This window comes from Talpa occidentalis, unplaced genomic scaffold (genome assembly GCF_014898055.3).
Source record: "Talpa occidentalis isolate TD23 unplaced genomic scaffold, MPIMG_talOcc4v2.1 talOcc4.14, whole genome shotgun sequence".
NCBI classification, from domain to species: Eukaryota; Metazoa; Chordata; class Mammalia; order Eulipotyphla; family Talpidae; genus Talpa; species Talpa occidentalis.
In genome coordinates this window covers 4,591,921-4,607,059 of record NW_023601433.1, presented here as the reverse complement: position 1 = coordinate 4,607,059, position 15,139 = coordinate 4,591,921, and the positions used below count along the sequence as shown (strand labels likewise).

Here is a 15,139-nt window from a genome sequence, read left to right as displayed (position 1 = left end):
CACAATTCATTTCTCTATTTTGCAGAGCTTTTTTCATTTCACTGATCTTTCCATGTTTTAGTCTTTAACATAGAGTTGTTAAGTGACCCTCTTCTTTGTTTAGGTATAAACTGTTTATTCAGACTCTGAGCCCTTTAGAGGGGGCAAAGCAAAAGAGTTCCAACAGCTCAGATTGCACTCAGTACCCTTGGGCGAACAGCATTTATTCTTATGATCAAAAGAAATATAGCCAGATCGATCATATGGTGGTTTCCTACCTTGTTATGAAAAGCAAGAACCCTTATCTTAATTTCTTTTCAGTCAGTAACAATTCCTAATTCACAAGGAAGAGAAACAGGATAGAAGCTGTCCTCCTTTGAAGGGAGCTCTGATGTAATGATTTGGTGGGCAACTTACATAGTTTAATTAAACGCTGATTAAATCAATATGTATCCAACAGTTCAGCCTGGCAATCAGCTTAATCTCATTAAATGTTGTTCAGGCCCCAATAATTGATTAATAATACATTATCATTTATGAATTATTGACTTCAAGTTATTATAATTGTGCCTGCTTTGTTTAAGCACCTGCTGCCACATGTTAATTATGAAACGCTCAAGCACTTGGAATAACTTTAGAGATAAAGCTGATGGGGTTTTTAATGAAGTAAGATTTTCTTTAGTTCAGAGCTGGTCAGAATGAGCTCAGCGTTTTCAAGCCTGTGTTGTTTAATAAAAGAAAGCAGGCTTGTGACTTTTTTAAAAGCCGAGGCTATAAGAAGTAAAAGGTAGCCTTGGAGGGAAACTTGTCCATGTTGGTCGGTGAACCCGCTAAATGAGTCAAGAGTCAGTGGATTCTGCTTATTGAGCAAGAAAGTCTCCCTGAAAGAAATACTATATTGACAATACCTTTTGGCAGAGATGACACACCGTCTTATTCATGTCTGAATAAGCCTAAACATGCACAGCTTTAGCTTGGGTTATGCATTTCCTTCTATCCAGCCCCCCTTCCTTATGCTGAGGTTTGTCACCATGGGTGACCCATGGAGAGTTTCTGAAAACGTCTCATTATATGAGGGTCAAGAGACTAGAGGAAATTATAGGAAAGAAGTGTTCTGAGAAGGCTGAGATTGTGTGGCCATCATCTCAGTGGATCTACAGCTATTTGTGAGTTGAAATAAAGACCATATATCTTGGAGTAAAGGTTTCTTCAGGGACCACATTGAATTCCTAGAACTTGATTTTTTTGAATCTTGCTTGACTCATTTTTGCCAGATTCTCCTCTTTCCCTCTCACACAGTTTATACTAAATAACCACACCATCCATGCTACCAGTGCGTGGGCACCCACGATATAGGGTGAAGCCTGATCGCCCCAGTTCTCATGCCAGTGCCGCCATATGTAATTTGAGTGTCTGTCTCCTCTTGTGAGAAACGCAGCAGAGAAAATCCCACTTCTGGGGGTTGGGAGTCAGTGGGTGCCTTGACTTTCTGCAGGCCAGTCTGGTCCTTCTGTCTAATTAGATGGTTCAATTGGGAGCACATTCCTGGAAGGGGGAAGTGGGTCAGAGGTGACATCACATTTTTCATTTGTGTCGATTCTTCCTTTACTCTGTGGATGGTGCCAGTCTCAGCTCTTTTATGTGATCCCAAACTTGGTTAACTCCTTGTATCCTCCTCTTTGATCTCAGTTAGGTGTGGGCCCCTGCCTCTGGCTTAATAGTCTTCCTTTGGAGGGAGAGACTGACCTGCCAGGATGATGCACCTCCAAGACAAGCTACCTGGGTTCAGGAGATGGTGGGAGCTTATAGTAGAAATTTCTGGGTGATGAGCTGTCCTGCAGATGAGCAGAAGACCACCTGTCTGGCATCCTTCCTTCTTGGCCATTTGCAGTCATAACACTTACAAATGTGCCATTCGGTCCCTGCTGCTTCTCATCTATTTCCTGTTCCTCCCTCCTTTTCCCTTGTTTCTTTCCAACAAGATGCACATGAATTCCAGTTCTCGGTACTTTTCTTAAACAAAGCGTCCGCAGCCTAGTTTCTAGCTCAACTGTTTCTGTAGCAACTGATCATGATGTCACAAACAGAGGGTGATGACTTGAGGTGGGAATTAGGTGGCAGGAGAGCAGGTGGGCTTTTAGAAAAATAAAAAAGGAAAACAATATTCTCTTTATACTGAAACTTCCTGCATAATAAAGAACAAGGGAGAGATAAATAAGGAAGCAATGAAAGAGAAGAGGAATTGTTTCCAAACAGCATCAGAGAAATTATGGGTGGAAATTAGCAACCCTTGTGAACAGTGCTTGTTTCCTTCCAAGCCTTATGAATGATGAATCTGCAGAGATCTCTTGGGATGATGAGCTCCATGCAAGATGGGAAATTAAAACTTCCAGAGGTTAAGGAACCTGGTAGGGGCTGGGAGGCATGCCAGGGACTAGCCTTGAGAGGGGGGCCGAGCTGGTTTCCCTTGAGGAAGGGGGCTGGGAACCCTACTCTTTTTCTGTAAAGGGTCAGATAGTTAAGAGTTTCAGTTTTGTTGGCTGTCTTAACTACCCAGTTCTAACTTTCTAACACAAAAGCAGACACAGCCAATAGGCAAACAGATGTGTTCTGATAGAGCTTGCTTCATTTAACTTTTTTTAATTGACGTACATTGTTTTATAACCTCAGTTTCAGGTGTTCATTGTTATAAATCAATATCTGCATAAACGACATTCAGTTCACCACTGAAAATTTAATCCTATCCTTCAAATAGAGTCGGTGCGCCCCCCTTTTTTTTGCCTTGTAAAAATAGGGGGTGGGTTAGATTTGACCCAAAAAATCCTTGAAAGAGAGGATCATAGATTATGCGTGCCACATTTTAATGGGCATATTGACAGCAGCCTTCCTGGAACTTACTGGTGTGTGCTTTATGGTGTTGGGTGAAAAGAACGACTGGGTATTGAATAGATATATCCTGGCTTCTCTGCTTAGTCAACAGACATTTGTGGTGGATCTGCTTCATGAAATTTCTGTTCTGGGCGTTGGGAATACAGCAGTGCACAAATCCCTGCCATCAAAAGTTTTATGTTCTAATTAGCTGTGTTAGCTTGGGCAAACCATCGAACTAACATCAAACCCTGTTTTCTCATAGGGAAATCTCTCTTAATTTTTTAAAAATTGTAAGCCACATAGTATGTGTAATAGTATCTATAGGAGGCATATGTAGAGCATAAAAATATAGAGTGAACACCTGTTTGTCCACTACCCATGCTAAACGATATAGAACATTACCAGTACCTACAAAATCCCCTATGGGTCTCTCCCAAGGGCCATTTTCTTTTGAAATTTGTGTTAATTCTTTCCTTCAGTTTCTTTATGCTTTAATCACACATGTATGCTTCATTAAAATATATAGCTTAATTTTGTCTCTGATTTTTTACTCTCTGAGTTTTAAATTATTGGAACCATGCTGTGGTAACCTCTCGTGACACAGATCCTAAGTGGTTTATATGACTCCTTCTTGAAGTTATGTTTAGCTCTTGATAAAAGATGGGACACAAAGACCACCTGTAGTGAAGCAACGTTAGGGTTATTAACTTGCTGCAGCAGGGGAGAAAGGAACATCCTGGGCATTCTAAAAGGGGGGGTTATGGGAGGGCATTTATAGGGTTTGGTAGCTTGTGTTTGTCATAGGTTGTCCTGTCAGGGATTGGCCAGAATTAGCAACCCATGTTGCTGAAATATCAGTGATTGTAGCATTAGAAAATATGACTCTATGTAAACACTTTCTTCATTTGTCTGTGGTTTTCTCTTGGAATATGTGGATCTGGACAAAATGTTATTAAAAAAGTTTGAGCTCATAGGATCTGTGATGTGCATCCATATTCCATTGGCCCAGTTTATCTTTTGTGTGAGTTGGTACATTCTGCAAGTAGTAGTTTCTGTTTAAGTTTTCAATTTCCCCCTTGCAGTCTCACAGCTAGAAAAAAATGGTATCACTACAGTTAATTTTCATTGCTGCATAGTATTCCATTGTATGACTGTGCAATGAAATTTCTTATCTGTCTAAGCCCTTAGATATTTACTCTTAGAGGTTATGATGCTAAGAACATTCTTGATGTCTGTAACAGTCTCTCTGGACTGGGTGTATATCTGGGAGATATTTAACTACAATATACCAAACTGGTTTCTGAAGTGATTATGCAAAGTTATCTTCCCTTCCCGTTGTAGATGAGAGTTACTGTCTCTGTATATCCTGGCTAATATTTGGAGTTGTCAAGCTTTTTGATTTTTGCTAACTTGATCAGTATGTGATGCTATTTCATTAAAGTTTTAATCAGCTTTCTTTGATTATAGATAAGGTTCAACATCTTTTCAACTGTTCCCCAGGCCCTTTGGATTTCTCTCTGTTCTGAAGTGTCCATTCATTCCCCCTCCATTTTGCTATTGGCTTGTGTTTTCTCTTACATTCTATGTACAATCCTTTCTGCCACTCCAGGGTAATGCCAGTTTGACATGTCACATTTTTGTAGGCATGTAGGATTTTTTCTGGTTTTCTACTTCTGATTCATTGCTCTGCTTGTTCACATCTGCATCCATATCATCTTGCTTTAATTTCTATTAGGTTCATAATTCTTGATCTCTAATAAGGAAATCCTGCACCTTGTTTTGCTTCTTCAAATATTTTAATTATTCTTGGCCTTTTTCATGTCTAAATAAATTTTAATATCAATTGTCTAATTTCAGAACAAAAACATATAAAACCACTAGAATTTCTATTGGGATTTTATTGAAATTACATGCTTATCAGAGAAAAAGGGCATTGCTGTGATTTAAATGTTCTTATTCAACAAATCTCCAAGAAAATGCTATTTTTCTCCATTTGGTAAGGGTCTACAGTCATTTTCAAAAAGTATCTTTTTTTTTTTTTTGGTATAAGGTTTGCTTACACATCATAAATTTATTCTCAAATACTTTATATGCATGTGGGCTATTGTAAATGATATACTAAGAATTTCTTTTTAAAAATGATTGCTCTTAGTAAAGGGAAATGAGGTTGACTTTTACAAATCAATTTTGCATTTAGAAAATTGAGTACTTCATAAATTTTAATATTTTTTCTGCACATTATTTAAGGTGTTCTTTGTAGACAATCATATCATTTGCAAATCAGAGAGTTATTTCCTTTTATTCTGAAGTGTTATGTCTTTTATTTTATACATTGGCTGGGACTTGCAGAGCAATTTTCAGTAGGAATGGTGACCATGAATGTCTTCGTATTGTTCTTGATCTTAAAAGAAATGCTTTCAACATTTCACCATTAAGTATGACATTTACTGAAGGGGTATGTGTCTATGTGTGTGTTTCATTTATGAGGTGAAGGAAGTGCCTTTCTCTTTCCCATTTGCTAAAAGATTTTTAATGTGAATGGATGTTGAATTGTAGATGCGTCTTCCCTCATCTGTTATGATTATCAGATTTCCTCCTTTAATCTGTTATGGAGATAAATCACATTAATTGATTTTCTAATATTAAACTAAGCTTACGGTTCTGGGAAAAATCTATTTGTCATAATATGTTGCTTTTTTTTAATACATTGCTTGATTAAATTTTCTCTTTTTTTATTTAGGAGTTGTGCTAGATTCATGATTTCCAGAGGCTTGTAATTTTTTTCTCTTTTGCTGTCTTTGTGTGCTTTTGATATAAAGGCTTCATTTACCCCTTAAAATGAAATGAAGACTTTTTTTTTCATTCTCTGGAATAGTTTGTGTACCATTAGAATCATCTCTTATGTGTTCAGGAGAATTGCCTCTAGATTTCTTTGGGTCTGATGCTTTCTTTTGAGATGTTAGTGACCTATTGATCCAATAATTTTTCTGGATTCCCTGCTTATTTTTGAGACAAGTGCAGTAAATTGTCTTTTTTTTTTCCTCCCTATAATGTGTCCATTTAATCTAAGTTTTAAGAACTCCTGGTGTAAATTTGCACATAGGTATTTTTATTAACCTGTTTAACTTCTTCAGCAGTTACCCATTTCCTTGCATGAATGTTGTTCGTAACTTTTCTTTTCTGATACAAGCACGTAACTAACTAACTATAGATACACTTGAGCTCCACACCCTGCATTTCCATGTGGTGTGTTCATTTTCTGTCAGCTCTACAGTTTTTCTGCTTTCCCTTCTGATTTGCTTTGATCCATGTAGTTTCTTTTACATTTTCAAATATATGGAGTTTTTCTAGCTTTGCATTGGATTTGATATTAAGTTAAATTTCTATGAGTAGAAGTCACCTACCTGCTACTCATAAGTACTTCTACATATGGGCTTTAGTCTGACTTGTTCTTTGTGTCATCTGAATCTCCAATGTCTTTTAACAACATTCGACCTTTCAATAGTTGAGAGAATTGTGTTAAGATTTCCTGTTATAGCAGCAGAGTTCATTTTCTTTTACCTGACAACTTTTTTTTTTTTTGCCTATTTTGAGACTGTTTAGTTGCATATAAATTTAGAATTATATCGTGTCTTTCAATTAATCAAAATATTGGTCATTAGGTAGTGATAATTTTTCTCACAAGTGCCTTACAGAAAATTTTGTCTTGTGTTAATATTTCTACTTTAAATTCCTTTCAGGCTAGCATCTGCTGCTAGACTTATTTCCAGTAATGCATGTACTTGGAGTCTATATTTTTCAACGCCATTTGCTTCTGCTGGTTTTCCTTCCTGGCATCTTATTCCTGGTATGCTTTATAATGTGGCTTGTAAGATGCCCATTTACCTGGAAGTACTTCTGGGGGACACTTGGTAATTTGCCTTGAGGTTCTTGTTGAGAGAATGCCTTTGGCCTATCAGCCAGCATCATTCTGATCTGGGTTCACTTTAAGTCAAGTTCTTTTTTTTTTTAAAGATTTATTTATTTATACGAGAACTGGGGTACAGGCCAGATGCGTGGGAGGGTGAGAGGATTCACCAGAGACAGCGCGGGGAGCAGAACAGGCAGACTGACGAAATACACTGCTGAGGGAAGCCGCGGGCACAACAGGAGAGGTCTGCTGTGCCATGTGGGACACTCGCCAGCCGGCCGGGATTAAACCGACACTGCAGAGGCTGCGGACAGCTTCACAGCACTGCATTCAAACGCCTGCGCCACCAGGGGAGGCCCCAAGTCAAATTCTTGATTGGGTGGTTTTCAGTCCACAGGGGTCGTGTGAAATTTGAACTGAAAAACAAACACACAAACAAACAAATACAATTAAACAAGGCCCCTTTCCCAGAGTAGCACCGGGACCCTGCCAGGTACACTCTCCTGCTGTTCCCTTGGTGAAAGGGGTTTCTTTCTGGTTCCTTTTGCTACTACACATGTGGCTCTTTTGAGTTCCATTTCCACTGGTTCTCCTTTTAACTTCCCCACCAAGCCAGACCTTGTTCATCTTCTGTCTCCCGAGCCCCATCAGCTGTCAAAGCAGACAGTCAAGTTCTCGGGGGTTGGCAGGAAACTGTCAGGGTCGAAGACGAATGACACTTCCTCCCAGGTCTTCTGATCTTCCTTAGGGGCACTTTCCTTCCTCAGGCCAGGGGGTGATGCTTTGGCTTTATCCACCATGTCAGCTGCACCTGTGGGGAGGTGGCATGAGCGTGTCCCACCTCTCACGCCAGTAATTCAGGTTTGTCGGACAGAGAGCAGTCAAGTCTTACTCTCTGGGTGCCAGCTAGCTTTAGGAAAAATGAAGTTAAGTAGACACTGAATAACATTAGCCAGTGATGTAAAGCATGTCAAGTAGACTTATGCCTGGAAAAAAATGGGATCAACTCACTTCATTGTAAGGTGGCTGATGATCCTTGGTATTGCCTGTTCTTTCCTCCCAGAGTCATGGAGTAAATCTCCAGCCACCCTCAAGAAAGAGATTCATTTGACTGGCAGATGATGCTGGAGGTGATCCAGCTAGGAACATGGGCACTGGAAGTGGAATAGCCAGTGCGAGCCCTGCTTGGGCCTTTGTGCTAAATGTGTCTGGGTTTCCGGGCTTGGTAGAGACCCAGCTCTTATGGGAGTAGAATTATCTCTACCAGGTAAACCCCTCTGCTCCACCTTGCTCAGCAGTCCCTATCGTCAACATTGTCAGTGTTACCTCTGGGTCTGTTCCTCGTACGTTTGAGGTTGGAGGACATTTCCCGGGGCTCAATTTTGCACGGTATTTTGCCAACTTAATGGACTTAGTCCCGCCCTCTCTTCATGGTATTCCTCCTTTTCTCTGTGTCATCTGACATACCATGCTTTTTGGAAGGGATGTAATTTACTAGGTATTAACCTATATGTTGCACTGCTGCATGTTTTAGCACCTCAGGTAATGGATGGTGATGTGCACAGAGAGGGTCGTCTGGTAATTTCTACAGTGAGATGTTTCCTGTGTTATTTAAAAAAATGGAATCATTGCGGGTCTCATGTGATCGTTCATTTGCTAATTCAAAAATAATTGCAAGGGTGCTTATTTAGTGTCAGATACTGGGCGAGGTATTAGGGATACTGTGGTGATAAAGAAATTTAATGAGTTTTCTTAAGGGGAAACACACAAAGTTGATGAAAATTGATGTGAGGTATTAAGGGAAGAATTGAAAACTATACCTGGGAAGGGATGGAGGAAGTCAGATAGAATTTGAAGGAGCTTGTGATCCCAGCACTTGGACATGGAAGCAGTGCAGGAGTTCCCAGGACGGTGGGATGAACCGTGGACCTTCTCAGCTGAGGGTCATCGTGAGCTCCCCACTGTGTGAAGTAGACTGAACTCATGTAACCTGCATCCATCCATTACATCATCCAGCTTTTGGGGTTATTCCTATTCTCTCGTTGCCCCCTGATACCAAAGTGGGGAACAGCTTATACTTACGTCTTTGAAGAGATGGTGCTCACAGAAAGGATCCCTTTTCTTCAAATATGCTTCTCAATGCCTTCCTGTTTTCTCCTGGCTCCCCGCCACTCAAGCCCCCCAACCCAGTACCCCTCTGTCTTCCTGTGGAAACCCTAGCTCTTCACATTGAGTGGGGCATTCCACTCCTTCAGTCCCTCCTGTGTTGTCAGAACTTGGTCACAGAAGCCTCAGATCTTGCTAAGTAGGCAGTGTCCCTTTGGTCCAGGTGAGTGGTGTGCTCTGTCGCTGAGCGAGGCTGCTGGGTGCTCCGGTTCTGGTGCGTTCTCTCCATCAATAGCAAGTGCCGGGTGGATTTGCACGTGAGCTCAGTGGACACTTGCTCTGTGGAGACAAACCCTCTCGTCTCACATGGGCCTTGGACTTGATTCCTGTGTCCTCGTGAAGCAGGACACTGGGAGTTGTTGGGCTATACTAGCATCCGTGCGTCTCTTAATCATTTGGGGCAGGTGAAAGACATTTCTACTGAATTTTCAAATATTTATGTGTTTTCTTCCTGATGGAAGGGAGAGACATTTAGAGGGCGATTTCCAGTTTATTCAGCCATTTAAAGACAATCATCAAATGCTGCAAGGCTAGGTAGGCTGAGGAGGCAGCAGAAGAGGAGATTCATGTCCTTGGTTCAGCAGATGGGGAGAAGACTCCACCACTAAGATGGAGAGACCAGTGGGGCGGGCGTTAGAGAGGGCTTGGGATCCAGGATGTGTGTATTGGGATCTTTTTGTTGATTTTTCATCTCTTTGCTTGTTTTATTTCAAGTTGAAAGCATTTGAGGGAGCTTCTGGAGCAGGAGCCAGTTTTGAGATTTTAAAAAAACGTATTGAAAGCACAACCCAACATGAGAATGACGGATGATGAAATGTTGGAGAGGCGCTCGCTAGGAGGAAATTAGAACCCATTAATCATGCACAGTTGGAAAGGAACCTCTGCCTTGAGACGGAAGGAAGGAGGTGGGTTTCAGAAGTGAGTGAAGACCAGTTCAAGGCTCTGGGAGGCAAACGTAGGAGCTCGGACCCATGGCCTTGACCTTCTGCATGGAGTAGTATCAGGGCATCTGATGCTGGGGAGGGTAGGGGAAAATTTGAGGTCAAGGTAGAAATGGCCCTTGAAGGGAGAAAAACTGCCATCATGAGGAGACAGCTGACAGAGAGGGGCTTAAGGGACTGGGATCCCGCTGGTGCAGCTCCTTCCCCGTGGACCCAGTGGTGCTCAGCAGGTCGGGCAGGGCCGAGAGTGTCAGCGGATGGGGTGGTCCCGTGGAGGGTGCAGGGCCAGGAAGCAGAAGCCTGGGGAGCAAGAGGCAGCTCAGCTCATGGACTCTGCATTGCAACGTGAGAACCACTGAGCTCTTGCTAGCGGGGAGGTTGTCCAGACTCGGGGAGCAGTGTTGCTCTGGGAGCCCCAGAGCCCGAGACCCTCCCCCTGTCCTTAATGTGGGAAGCAGAAGGTTACAAACCTCTGATTCATTCTTTGATAGTAAATTTTATTCTTTGGAGGCAGAGATCCTGGTCTGAATGCAAATGTCACCGGAAATTAGTTTCGTTTGCCTTATTTATTCCGACAAGATAAGTCGTGGGCCTCTGCGCCCGCGGGAGTGTCTGTGTGCCCGTGAGCTCCATGTTTGCTCGTGTTTTCCTTGAGGCAGCAGCTGCTTTTCTCATGCAGGCACCTTTGTGAGCATATGGCATTTGCAGGTGAGTCAGAGAATTCAGCTGTTTGTTCATTGCCAAAAAAGACAGGTCTAAGACTCAGCGAGGAGGCAGGAGGTAACTACCGTCTCGAGCAGGTGCAACTTGCTGATGGGAAGGCACCTACTCCACTAACTCCTTCCCGTCGCCATCCCCACAGGAGCTGAGAGTCCCTGCAGCTGTCAGGCGGCCTGCGCTGGTCTCCTCAGGGCTGACCCGGGCATGTGTATTCCAGGCGGGAGGAGGCGGCTTAGGTTCCTGGCTTCTGCGTTACCTGCACTTCTCACTTTTAAGCACTTGAGCAAGCCATTGTTTTTCTATGTCAGCTTTTATCATCCTTAAAAATGAGGCGCATATATATATATATATATATATATATATATATATATGTGTGTGTGTGTGTATATATATGGACACACAAATATACTACACATATAATTTTTTTTCTTATTCTGAGGACCAAATGATTCAAGTATTTCAAGCCCTGAACCTAGTGCCTGGCCCGCATCTTCTCCCCCTGCCTCCTGCCCCCTGGCCTTCTAGCCCCTGCAAGTGGGAGGCCAGGTGAGTGCTCCTCATGCACTTCCAGAAGGAAAATAAGGACTGCGCCGGGACCACCACACTTTGACCTTTGCATGCCGACAGAGGGCAAGGGAGTGGGACAAGGGTAACGCAAGTGCTGCCAAACATGAAGGTTTGGGGGCATCGGGTGAAGGGGGTGCAGGCATCCTTTGGACGATTTTTGCAGCATTTCTCCAAATCTGACATCATTTCAAAATAAAACTACAAAATATCACCATTTAAAAAGAAAACAGGGCCTCCCTGATGGCGCAGTGGGTTGAGTGTAGTGCTGTGAAGCTGTCCGCAGTCTCTGCAGTGTGGGTTCAATCCCCGGCCAGGGAGCTACCCACATGGCGCAGCAGACCTCTCCTGTCTCGCCCGCTGCTCCCCTCGGCAGTGTATTTCGTCAGTCTGCCTGTTCTGTTCCCCGCTCTGTCTCTGGTGAATTCTCTCACCCCCCTGCACCTCTGGCCTGTACCCCTGTTCTCGTATGCATGAATAAAATAAAAATCTTAAAAAAAAATAAAAAAGAAAACATTATGGAATCTAACAGACAGGGAAAGGCCCAGGGCTGCAAGGACAGGGTGAGGAGACAGATACCGCAGTGTGCGGGTGGTGCTGCCTTCCCACAGAGCCAGGTGTGTATGTGTGTGTGTGCATTTGCACGTGTGTTCATGTGTGCATGTGTGAGCGTGTGCATGTGTGCGGTGAAGACAAGAGACAAGAGTGTAGAAATAGGATGGGGCATGCCCTCACGGGCAGCGCAGGGTTAGAGAAGCAAAAGGGAGTATTCTCCCTGCTCAGAGCTCAGGTTAGGAGAAAACATGTCCAGGAGCCCCAGCTCTGCCCCAGGAGCGTCCAGCCAGCTGAAGAAAGCAGCTACACTGGTGTCGAGACAGGTCCTGCAGAGACTCATCTTCCAGGGCGGAGGCTGTGCCTCCGCCGGGCTCCTGCACTTCTTGCCCCTGGCGTGTCTGCCCCACAAGAGAGCTCTCGCCCGGGGAGGAAGCCAGAAACCACCATCATCAGAAATGTGAGTCCCTACCAGACTCCAGATGACAGAATAATCGGAGAAGCTTCGCATGAGGCACATTTAAAATGACCTGCAGCATGAAAGAAGGGACAGTTCGTGAAGACAGAGTAGGACATAAGTCAACCAGTGTATCTAGGAAAAGAAAGCAAAGATCCTTTAGAAATTAAAAAAAAAAAAAAAACAAAAAAACAGTCCATGGAAATGATAACCACAGCTGACAAATTAAGTGGCAGGTTAGACACGACTGAAGGGTTGGAGCAAGTCAGCCAACACCTCTGAGGGCCTCCCTAGGAGGTGTGCCCTGGAGACAGATGGGAGCTCTGCCACAGACTGGAGCATGAAGGGCGAAGCGTGGGACAGGAGGTCTCAGCTGCCGAAGGAAGAGACCAAAGGGCAGGCAGGGGCTGGGCTGAATTCGAGACACCCAGGCCGATGAGCTTCCAGAGTGATGAGACGGATCCCAAGGGGAGGCTAGAACTTCGTGTGTGAGTGACGTGGCAGCAGAGAGCTGGGCAGTTCACAGAAGTTACCAGAGGAAAAAATCCATGAGATCAGAAAACACTTGACAATTATTTTTTTTAATTCAAAAGCAAGCTAAAGTATTCTGGGGACACTGGTGAACAACGAGAACGGAGGGGCTCGCGGAGGCCGGGACAGGAGCAGCAGCGGGAGTGTGAGCAGAGGCCCCAGGCCCTCCTGCTGCGTCTGGGGTACCCACTTTCTCTGATCCAGCCCCTGGTGGGGTGTTTTCCAGCCTCAGTCTTGACCCCTCAGCTGTCTTGCACCCCTATGAGCCCAGTGTGCTGAGTTGTGGGTCTTGGCCCGGAGACGTGGGGAAGGTTGAGGTCATGGGCAGGGAGAAGGAAGGGGGAGTCGCCTAGAAGTCCGGGCATTGACCCCAAACCTGCTCCACCCGAGGCTTCAGCTCCTGGGCCCAGCTCAGAGATGGGGCAGGGGCGGCTGGCGGCGGGCAGAGGTGCCCGGGGCGTCTCTCAAACTTCAGCCTGGCGCTCCTCCGGCCCAGCTCTCTCCTCTCCTCCGAGTGGCTGCTCCGCAGGGAGGCTGGGTTCTGTGTCTGTGAGTCTGGAACATGCTGCGGTTCTGAGTCGCTCATCAGCACTCGCTGTAACTTGTAAGAGACGCCCCTGAGGTTTCGCCGATTCCAGTAGAACAGAAATATAAACTTATTAGGGAGCATAAAACAAGAGCGAATCAAACTGAAACAAGCTCAGAAAAATAAATTGCATTTAGAGCTAAGTGAATAATCTTCCCCCTTCCTGGGCAGACCGGAACGAGGCACTTGTCTGGAATAAGTATTATGGGAATGATATTGTGGACCCGAGCCGGTCGGCGGCGGGTCCTGCTGTCATCACCTGCAGTCTGGCCTCCGCACCCAGCGAGGTGAGCAGCGTCAGCGGGGTGGAGGCTGCTTGGCTAGCCACCCTCGGCTGCTTGATGAGTTATGTGAAATGGGAACAGCCTGCAAGACTCTGCCCAACTGCAGGGCCTTGCAGATGGTGAGACCCGTCCCCCTGGGTGCCCGGGGCAGAGACTCAGTGGGGACTTCCTCGGATCTGCCAGCAAATGTCAGGGTGACGGCAGCCTTAGAGGGGCCTGGGGCTGGGCAGCCTCCTGTGGTGACTCGTGATCTTTGCAAACCCTTCACCCAAGAAGACTTCCCCGCCCCCTCCTGGGTAGGATCCTCTTCTAGCAGAGACGCTGGGGAAGCAAGAAGGGCCGCGAGCGGTGTCTAGGAGCCAGCTGGCTCTCCCGGGCTGCCTGTCAGGGAGTGAGGACCCTAGTTACCACGCTCAGGACCGAAGCAGTAGGTGACACACAAAATAACTTAAATCCTGGCTGCTTCTGTGTTCCCAATGGCCTGGGTTCACTCTTCCTCCTCTGTGCCCCATTTCTGTGTCATTTGCGCAGGTTTATGCTAGTGAAACTTTTGTAAGCGCAGTTGCTGTTTGCCTCTCACGTGATATTTTGTAAAAATGTCTGGATGTTCACAGAAAAGAGGAACCAGCCAGCCCTGCTCACCTGGGCTGTGGCTGGTCCCGGCACTGCCAGCGCTGCCAGGCACGTGTGTTTCTGACAGGAGGGAAAGAAAAGCTGGGATGAAAGGATGGAAGGAATGAGGCAGACACTCACAACCATGGTAGAATTTTCATTTATTCAGACAGTTAGCAGACGTTTATCAAGCGCCTGGCACATGCCCTACACTTTTCCCCGCAGTGGAAAGCGAGCAGTGGGCCGGAAGCAAAGCGCCTGCCCTCTGAGCGCACCCATTCTAGGGAGGGGGCCTGCTGAGCCCCCCTCTGGATGATGGCGACAACGTGGGCCGTGGGATTGTGCTGGGAGGCATGGTCAGTGCTGGAGAAGGTGCCAGTGGGGGGAGGGAGACTTGAGACCCATTCCTGGCAAAGGAAACAGCAAATGCAGAAGAGCATCAAAAAGAACATGTTTTGAGGGCCTCCCCTGGTGGCGCAGCGGTTGAGCGCTGGGCTGCAAAGCTGCCCGCAGCCTCTGCAGCGCCAGTTTGATCCCCGGCCGCCGGCGAGGGTCCCACATGGCGCACAGACCTCTCCCGCTGCGCCCGCTGCTCCCCTCAGCAGTGTATTTCGTCAGTCTGCCTGCTCTGCTCCCTGCTCAATCTCTGGTGAATTCTCTCACCCTCCCGCGCTACTGACTATACCCAGTGCTTGTATAAATAAATAAATATATCTTTAAAAATAATAAATAAAAAAAGGAAAAGAACATGTTTTGAAGCCCCTAGACAGGAGTTTTTCTTGGTGGCCTCCCTACTGCTGCATGGTGGTGCTGTCCTGGCTTTCAGCAGGCTGTGCTGACATCTCCCCAGTGCAGGGAAGGAGCACGTGCCTCGTGGAAGTCCAGGTTCCCTGTGTCTCACTCCTGACCCCTCTGGTAGGTGTTGTCCATCTTTGCTGAGACAGAGAAAGGAGCAGGGCATTTCGG

At 45.4% G+C, this 15,139-nt stretch overlaps 1 protein-coding gene across 1 annotated transcript in view; it reads left to right on the top strand.

Annotated features, from left to right (window-relative positions):
• AGBL1 (AGBL carboxypeptidase 1) overlaps nucleotides 1-15,139 on the top strand; it is a 602,442-nt gene that overhangs the window by 115,130 nt on the left and 472,173 nt on the right. The window lies entirely within an intron of this gene.